Source organism: Bufo bufo, chromosome 8 (genome assembly GCF_905171765.1).
Source record: "Bufo bufo chromosome 8, aBufBuf1.1, whole genome shotgun sequence".
Lineage (NCBI taxonomy): Eukaryota > Metazoa > Chordata > Amphibia > Anura > Bufonidae > Bufo > Bufo bufo.
In genome coordinates, this window is record NC_053396.1 from 163,910,813 (window position 1) to 163,921,116 (window position 10,304).

A 10,304-nucleotide genomic window follows, 5' to 3' on the forward strand; every position below is an offset into this window, starting at 1 on the left:
TCATGATCACGTGACCTGGTGTCAAAACAGATGTTTACCTGCAGCAATGGAGCAAGCACCCAGCAGCAGGGTAAGTATGATTACCACTACAGGTTGAGCCCTGGCCACATTGGGAGGTGGGTCTGTAGGAAAGGTCCCCAGGGGTGAAGAACCCCTTTAAGACCCCTTCAAAGAGATTTTCAGATTATTATGCTACATGCACACGACCATATGTGTTTTGCGGTCCGCATACTGCGGATCCGCAAAAAAAACTGATGACATACATATGCCAAAATTTTGCGGATCCATTGTAACAATGCCTAAAACAGACAAGAATAGGACATGTTATATTTTTTTTTTTTGCGGGACTACGGAACGGACATACGGATGCATTTTCTGCGGACCCATTGAAATGAATGGGTCCACATCCTATCCGCAAAAAAACTGAATGGACACGGAAACAAACAATGTTCGTGTGCATGTAGCCTTAAATTGTGATCAAATGTTTTAAAGGTAGAATGCTTTTCGTGAGTTACTAATGTACTATCTGCTGCTGAAATACTTCTGCAAACCCGTCTCACATGCAGTCAGAAGACCATGCTCCTGGTGTTTATTTGCTTCTGTGACATCTGTACTCGGAACATATAAATATCTCTCCACTTCCTTCACCCTGTAGTTTAGAACTTCACACATCCCATGTCTTTCATCTACACTGTTCCTTGCTATAACACTTCCCTTCCTTGTCTCTGGATGTGTGGTTTCTAACATGTCATGCAGCAGTGTCAGTCAGTAGCATTGTATATACAGGCAGCTGTATATAGAGAAAATGTCTAGGGTCCTTGATATTAGTAATCTCTAGTGCTGATCGAGCACCATAGTGCTTGGGTGCTCGGGGGCTCGGGCCGAACACATCGGGATGCTTGGGTGCTCTACCGAGTATAATGGAAGTCAATGGGAGAACCCGAATATTAAACCAGGCACCCTCTGCTCTGAAGAGGGAAGGTTGCCTGGTTCATGGGAAAATGTCAGAAATTGATGGAAACACCACCGAAATGGTTCGGGAACACCATGGGGAGGATGTCTGGATGCATCTTGGACTCCCAGGTCGCTGCTGGGAACGATATTGTCCGAGTAGGACGCCACTTTTACAGACTGACAATAATACGCGCAAAACCGAAGATAAAATCGATTTTAGAGGAAAAATTGTTAGGAAACTTTCTTTCCTGTATATATACTTGTATATAAAGAGCTGCCAAAAATTACAAGGAAGAGGCACTCCGATACAACCTGTATATCACATAATGGAGGGCCTTATTCACATTTTGGCACAATTGTTCAGGTAGTCGGACTCCTACACTCATAAAGCCTATGCACTAAGAGAAAGGGCTGCCAAAAATTACAAGGAACCGGCTCTCAGGTCCCAGTACCTACTTAGGAAGGGATGGTTGTCCAGTTGTGGGCCGTCATCTAGGATGGATCGTGCAAATAGGTAGGGACAGTGGTGTGGGTGGATTTCTGGGCTTTACTGATCCCTATCGTGACAGACTGATTCAGAATTTTATGTGCAAGTCACATGGTGTGCACTCATGCTCCCTGGTGGAGGGCACTAGAAAAGGCCTGCTGCAGGAAGTGAGTAAAATGCATCCTGTGGGGCCCATAGGATGAGAGGGAATCTCCCTCCTTCAATAAAAGGACCTGCTAAGAGAGGATGTCTCCCTCCCACATACTAAATATCCAGGCTGAAGAGGCTAGCAGCAGCTGAAGGGAGAAAAACTGTCCAGAACTGATGCCAGAGCCAGGTACAAGTGGTGGTCACTTGGGTTGGAGTTTTACAATAGCTGGAGAGCCGCAGGTTGGCCATCCCTGGCATAAGCAATTGTATACAACGCCATAATTTACAAACTATATAAGAGGCCATATGTATAAGTTTCGATGCATAAGCCCACTCACCACAATACGGTTGCCTCTTTTCGAGTGGGTCACTACTCTAATTTGGCGCAGCACCATATGGCGACCGTGGCGACACAGCGCCCTCAGGTAGTGCGAACCAGCAGTCCAACAGCAACCCTGCTGTCAGCCTAATCCCTGGCATATTTCCTCTTTAGCAAATTGTAGCCTGATGGTTTTTAATGCGTTGGCCAGCTTGGCGTTTGTGTGTTTGTTCCGAGTGACCTTGGACACGTCATCTTTTTGCCATGTGCGCGCCATTCTATAAATAGATGGTAATGGATTCAGTGTACCTGCATTGTTCTAGACTGCAGAGCTCAGTGTGCCCAGCCTGAGTAAAGTAAAACCAGAGGAAGGATATCTGGGAGGCTGAGATGATTGTGCTGGTTAGCCTGGATTTAATACTGATAGAGACAGGATTTGTTTCTGTCCTGCACAGATTCTGCTTGTCTAGCAAGTGTATTTATTGAGCATCTTTCTAGGACAAGGTGACTGTAGCGCAAAATTTATTCAAGCTTTAGATAAATTCACTTAACGCTTACTCTGCAGCCAATCAATTTAGTTAATTTTTTTAACAGCTTTAACCTTTTGTTTTGGTATCATTTTAAAGGAGAACAATTGTTGTGCAGACCAATCATCTCTTGCATTCTGTCTCCCGTTAAAGGGGTCCTCAGGAAAACTATTACTACAGAGCCACAGTACATGTGCTAATACCCCCAGGAATACTCATCTCGGAGACTTTGGCTACAAGGGCAGAGGGCAAAGACTTTTTCCTTAAAGGAGTTTTCCAGGACTTTAAGTGATTGTTCCGTGAAAAATATTCTACAGTTTTCAAACCAGCGCCTTCGAATACATTTGTAACTGCATCTAGTTACAAATTTAGCATAGGCACTGAGTTAACCAATAAAATGTATATGTATAGCGCCACCTGCTGTTTGTTCTTTTCCCTATTACTCTGTCCACCTCATTGGAGGTGGTCTCACATGTTCAGTTTCACTTTGAAACTGCCACCAGCTGTGTCTTCTATGAGCTGTGACAGTTAGTGCTCATGCTCACGAGCGCGTGTGCCCCGTGCTGCAAACTGAAAATAGCAGTCTGCAATGCACGCGCACTGTATGTGTGCACGCCGTTTGTGGATGCGGACCCATTGACTTGAATGGGTCTGCAATCCGCAAGATATGGTCCGCACTCAAAAACTGGACATGTTCTTCCAGTGCTTCCATGGGCTTCTGTTCCATGCCTCAGCTCCACACCGCTCCGTATCTGGATTTGGAACCCATTCAAGTCAATGGGTCAGCATCCTTGATTCGGAGTGCACACAGCTGGTGTCGGTATATAGTATTTTTTATTTTTTTTTGGTTAAGTATTTTGATCTTCTGTGAAAGTGTAGAAGGCACAGTAGTTGCAGAGAAAGAAAAGCCTCTAGGTGTAATGGCAACACCCCCGTTGCTCCTAGAGGCTCATTTGCATATAGTAAGACATCATTTCACTCAGCAACATGGGGCCAACACAGATGTCTTCAGCGTCTAAGCGCATATGTCATGCTGCTAAGCCCCATTGAAGTCAATGTGTCAGGACACATGCATGCTCGGCCAAGCTTTGCTGCACGGTTCCACCCTTCTATTATGGAGATGTTCCCGACAACATAATGAAAGCTTGTACTATGGAGAGTTAATCTGATTTGGCTCCCTCTGTTTCATATACATGTAGATTTGATTGAACAGGTCAACATAAGTTTCTCATCTAAACAATAATTGTATTGCTGAAGTAATGTAAATGTTTTGGAGACTGTTGCAAAACATTTCATGGAGCAGATGGCAGCAGAATTGAGTATTTTGCAGTTTTTATTTTATTTTATAGTTAATGCACAGACATGAGCTGTACACACACAGAACCAGACCTAATAGAAGGTAAAACGGCTGCAAAATCTGGGTATGGTTAAAGGATTTATTTGCATTTGTTAGCTCTGGTAATTATTGGCTAGGATTTTCATGTACCTGTGGCCTCGACTTTGTCTTAAAATGCACCAAAATTCGGATGGTTGGTGCTCCATAGGAACTACAGCTCCGAAAGCACTGGTTTCATCAGAGAGACCAGGACTTTGACATACAACCAACAGCGCCCCCGGTTGCCATGTAGGAAATCTGTTCAAGCCCCGGTAGTGCAGGGCTTTCAGGTTTTCTGTTGTCTGATGCTGTGGTCACATTTGACCACAGCATCTAAAGGGTTATATGCCTGCAATCGGCATTACCGCCAATCGCAGACATTAGCTCCCAGTGTCTGCTGTATGAAACAGCAGAAACCCAGCGGATATGGCGATGTATATTTATGCAGCCCTAACTACGAACAGTATAAGATACCTACAGGCTCCCTCATTAAAAAGAACTATGCAGATTTATCATTTTTTTGCGCCTCTTTTTTGGTATCAATCTCATGATTGTGATTTTTTGAATGCCACTTGAGACAAATTTTGTCACAAGTAGCATTTCTGTGATGGCCTCGCCACTTTCTGAAAAGGGCGGGGAGTGGGCAGGGCTAGCGAGTCTGCCACGTTTATCTACATTTGCGCCTGTTTTCCGATGCAAATGAAGACAGAAATCTACGGCAGCTTGGAGTACACGGAGTACGGACTGCCAGAGGATGTTGCTCATTTATGATGAGGCCTGCACCATGTCCAGCAGGACAGGAAATTTCAAGGACTGTCGTAAAAAATTCTGGAGTTTGATAAATCTCCCAGTATGTTTTATGCTGAAATGCTGCGGCATTGTACTGTGGCACAAAAAGAGCGTGCACACTGTGATGGGCAGCAAAGATTCTTCTTTTAGACAGCCTTCATAAATCTGCCCTTATGTTTTTTCTGAAATATCGCAACGTATCATAGTAATCCAATGTTGTACAGGCTTAGTTACTATACTAACATTTAAGCTGGTAAATTTGGGAATGCCCCAATCCCACCAGGACCACCCACTTATGGGTGTGGCTTGCATTAGCCTGCCCATTTTCAGTTCGGGAAAGCCTGAATTTGCAACGACTGTCCCGGAAAATTAGGGACAGTTGGCAACTACGGACAGGTCATATTACTGTAGTCAAAGTTCGCAACATTTCTGTTGGTAAATTCCGAGCATTGAAAGCGGTTACCAGGGACTTAGATATTAATCACCTATTCTCAGGGTAGGTCATCAATATCAGATTGGTGGGGGATCCAACTGTCACAGATGTACCAAGACATTTGGACGTCCCTGCGACAGTGGCAGGGGGACTTTTAATTCCCATCTGACTCTTGGAGGGGTGAGAGGAGAGTCAGAAAATGTGCATTTTTCTTTGACTGGTAGTACCCGATTTCTCCTGACTGCTGAGGTGGAGCTAAAGTAAAAAACTGTGGGGATTGAGGTGTTTATTGACAGCGGGGCTGGGGTGAACCTGATTGATGCTCAGTTTGTCCGTACGCACGGGTTATCACCAAGTGCATTAGAGAAAAACATTTCCATTTTTGCTATTGATTCTGCACCTCTAGCTCAGAAGTGTTTATCGCAAGTGGTGCATGACATACGATTAAGAATGGGTGAATTTCATCAGGAATTGATCTTGTTTTGTGTTGGAGGGTCTCCCTGCTCCGGTGGTTCTGGGTTTATCGATTGGCAAGCTAGACAGATTCTGGATTGGGGTGATTATTGCGTTGACAATTGTCTTAATACATCTTTTTCTGTTTTAACTACTAAGACATTGCCTTCATTTATATCTGATTTTGCAGACGTATTGGATGCCAGGATTTACCTCCACATCGGGGATATGATTGTCCTATCAATCTAATTCCCGAAGCTCAGTTGCCCAAATCTAGGTTGTATAACCTTTCTGGACCTGAAAGAACGGCCATGAGAGAGTATATCACCGAGAGTTTTGCAGAGTTTTTGTTTTGTTGTTTTTTTTTTGGGTCTGGATTTCCGTGAACTCAATCGGATTACCGTCCGTGATCCTCACCCCCTTCCTTTGATTCCTGATTTGTTTAACCAGATTGTTGGTACCAAGGTGTTCTCTAAATTGGACTTAAGGGGGGCATATAATCTGGTTAGGATCAAGGAAGGGGATGAATGGAGGACGGCTTTCAATACTTCTGAGGGTCACTTCGAGAACCTGGTCATGCCTTTTGGGTTGACCAATGCTCCTGCGGTTTTCCAGCATTTTGTGAATAACATTTTTCATCACCTGGTGGGGAGGTTTGTAGTCGTCTATTTGGATGACATACTTATTTATTCTCCAGACATCAGGATCACGTTAGACAGATATTGCAGATCCTAAGGGATAATAAATTGTACGCAAAATTAGAGAAGTGTGTTTTTGCTGAACACGAGGTGCAATTTTTGAGATACCTGTTGTCGCCTTCAGGTTTTTGGACTGGGATCGACCCGATCTGAAGGCTTTTATGCGGTTTTTGGGGTTCACCAATTGTTACCGAAAATGTATTAGGAACTATTCGACAGTGGTCAAACCCTTAACTGACATGACTTAGGCTACTTTCACACTAGCGTTCAGAGCGGATCCGTCTGATGTTTCATCAGACGGATCCGCTCCTATAATGCAGACGTTTGCATCCGTTCAGAACGGATCCGTCTGCATTATAACTTAGAAAAATTTCTAAGTGTGAAAGTAGCCTGAGCGGATCCGTCCAGACTTTACATTGAAAGTCAATGGGGGCGGATCCATTTGAAGATTGAGCCATATAGTGTCATCTTCAAACGGATCTGTCCCCATTGACTTACATTGTAAGTCTGGACGGATCCGCTCGCCTCCGCATGGCCAGGCGGACACCCGAACGCTGCAAGCTGCGTTCAGGGGTCCGCCTGCTGAGCGGAGCGGAGGCTGAACGCTGGCAGACTGATGCATTCTGAGCGGATCCGCCTCCACTGAGAATGCATTAGGGCTGGACGGCTGCGTTCGGGGCCGCTTGTGAGCCCCTTCAAACGGAGCTCACGAGCGGACACCCGAACGCAGGTGTGATGGTAGCCTAAGAAAGGGACGGATGTCTCGATGTGGTCTGATTCGGCGTTGTGAGCATTTTCTGCTGTTAAAGAGTGCTTCTCTTTTGCCCTTATATTGGTGCAGCCGGATGTATCACAACCTTTCATTGTGGAAGTGGACGCATCCGAGGTGAAGGTAGCAGCAGTTTTATTGCAGGGCCCATCACCTGGTAAATGGCGCCCATGTTCCTTTTTCTCTAAAAAAACCTCTCTCCTGCAGAGAGAAATTACGATGTGGGTAACAGAGAGTTACTAGCTATTAAGTTGGCGTCATTGGTTGGAAGGGGCAATTTATCCGATCACGATGTTCACAGATAACAAAAACCTGGCTTACCTGGAGTCGGCTAAACGACTGAACCCGAGGCAGGCCAGATGGTCTTTGTTTTTCACCAGATTCAATTTCACTGTCACTTATCGTCCTGGGGTTAAGAACGCCAAGGCAGATGCCTTGTCACGTAGTTTTCCTGGTGATTTTGAAAATTCGAGTCCCATTCTGTCGGAAGGGGTGGTGATATCCACTCTATATCCTGACCTAGAGGTGAAGGTGTTAGAGGCCCGGGGAGAGACATCGGATTCTTGCCCCTTTGGGAAATAGTTTGTGCCATCAGAATTTCGTCACAAGGTGTTTGAGGAACATCATTGTACGGTTCTTATGGGACACCCTGGGAGCAGATCCACTGCCGACCTCATTTCTCGTAGATTTTGGTGGCAGGGGTTTGCGTAAGTGTGTTGAGGATTATGTGTCGGCCTGTAGTGTCTGTGCGCGTGCTAAGCTAACACATACTCAGCCTTCCGGATCCCTACTCCCGTTGCCCATCCCATCCAGACCATGGACTCATTTATCTATGGATTTTATCACTGATCTGCCTAATTCGTCTGGAAAGACAGTTATTCTGGTGGTAGTTGGTCATTTTAGAAAAATGGTGCACTTTATAGCGTTGCCGGGCCTAACTAATGCTAAAACACTTGCGCAAGTGTTTGCTGACAGCATTGTGAAAATTCATGGCATTCCTTCTGACGTGGTCTTAGATCGTGGGACTCAGTTTGTGTCCAGATTCTGCAAGGCGTTCTGTACTCGGCTGGGGGTACAACTGTCCTTTTCTTCAGCTTTTCATCCTCGGTTTTGTCTCTGAGAACCAGAAGGAGTGGTCCTCGTTTTTGTCTTTGGCAGAGTTTGCCATAAATAATCGTAGACAGGAGTCCACTTGTAATTCACTGTTTTTGGGGCATATGGGTTTTATCTGCAGTTTGGCACATTTTTTGGTTCAGATACTTCTGGTATTCCTGAGGAGGAACGTTTTTCGTCATCATTATTATCTATAAGGCGGAAAATTCTAAATAACTTGATGAATATGGGCAACAAGTATAAACGTGTGGCTAGCAAGAAACGTATGAAAGGTCCGGACCTAAGAGTGGGCGATTTGGTGTGGCTGTCCACAAGAAACATTAAGTTGAAGGTACCTTCTTGGAAGTTGGGTCCAAGTAGACCCCTATTATATTGATATTGATGAGCTATGCTAAGCATAGCTCATCAATATCTAAGTCCCTTGTACACCCCTTTAAGTCTTGCCTCCAGACACCCCCCCATCCTGCCTCAGAATGTCCACTTCTGGGCCAGGTTTGCATGAGCTGTTCCCATTTTAGGCCAGGGACAAGCCTGGAAATTTGTGACTTGGCAGCTATATTGTACCGGTACTACACAAAGAGCAGGTGATTGCTCATGGTCCCATTAGCACTGCAAACAACAGTCATCCACAAAATGACAGATGATTATTCTGTATGTCTATAGCTAGCTATTGACTCCGCAGGTCGTAAAAAAGCCAAAAAATAGACGATAACTCCTGTCCTCTTCTACAAGATAATAGGAATTCTGTTCTGTTCCCTTACCCACTTGGCACTCTGATTTCTGTCTTGGAGAAGTAAGACAATAGGCTTCCTGTCAGCCAGCAGGTGCAGTGACTCTGAGGAAAGTCTTAGATTACTGTCAGGAAGACAAAGGTGTTTTCTTTGCTATTTACTTGCACGATGCTGGCAGCTTGAAAAGTCATATTGTTTTTGCTCACTAAACAAATAGCCTGGAGCAAAGCCATGATGATTGTCATACCTTACAGCTCCACATGATCTACCGGAGCCACTATTTTCCAGTTTCTCATATTAGGGCGGCCTGGAAGCCACCGTATGGATGGTTTTGGAGTAATCTGCTGCCTCTGTGTGTAAAAACATTTACTGGACAAATAACTTGAAGGCATAACTGCCAACTCTCCCGGAACATCCAGGAGGTCCCCAGGAAAAGGGGTGACCTGCGTTTTTCCCAGAAGAGCTGTCAAATTTCCAGTGTGCCACATGGAGGGCTGCTCTCCCCCAGTAGCAGAGGTGGCACCAGGATCCTGTTCCATAGACACAGCCTCGGCAATCAAACATTGAGGGGTCGAAGGAGGCATTATGGAAAGGGGCATGATGCATCATTTAAACGCCTTGGAGACAATCTTTTATGATTGCATTTTACTCATTTTGGGCTAACAATAATTTTTTTAATTGGTCTTTGTTAAAAATATTCAGTCACGTCTGAGATACCGAGGTTAAAATTCGGTCTCTTTGCCAGTTGTCACTTTCTGTTTTCTTTGGATCCCATCATCTGACAGTAGCTGTTATCTCTGATTTCCTGATGTCATAAACACGCATTATAGCTCAATTTTTATGAGAAAGATAAGTATATGGTTTAAATAAGTGTTTGTGATGTCAGGAGATCAGAGATAAGAGCTACACATGAGCCATCAGATGACAGGATTCAGAGAAAACAGTGACAGCTTTCAAACAGTGACAACTTGCAAACAGATTACGGTAATTTTAACACCTGCATCTCATAGTTGGCTAAACATTTTAATGAAGGCCAATTAAAAGAATTGTTTTAGCCCAAAATAAGTATAATTCAATCAATAAAAAAAAATGCTCTTAAAGGGGTCCATAGCCTTTAAAGACATGTGGCTGATGGAAGTTGAGCACTTGGCAGGAAGTGTTATCACGGGGACAAAGACTCTTCTTACAGGAAGACTGTAATAGTCATGACTGACTTCCAGTGTACCTGTAATAACTCTGAACTACCAGAGCACTTGCCAGAAAGTATTGTCATAGAGACACAGAGTTTCAGTGTTTCTGAGATAAAACCGAGCTTCCAGACTACTTGTCAGGAAGACTACTTAAAGGAAGACTGTAATATTCACGCCTGAGTTCTAATGTTTCCGTGATAACACGCAACAGCCAGAGCACAGGGCAGGGAGTGTTGTCAGGGGGACACTGGCACTTCTTACAAGAAGACTGTAACATTTCTGACTGCATTAATATGTCTTGTGGTATCACCCTGTT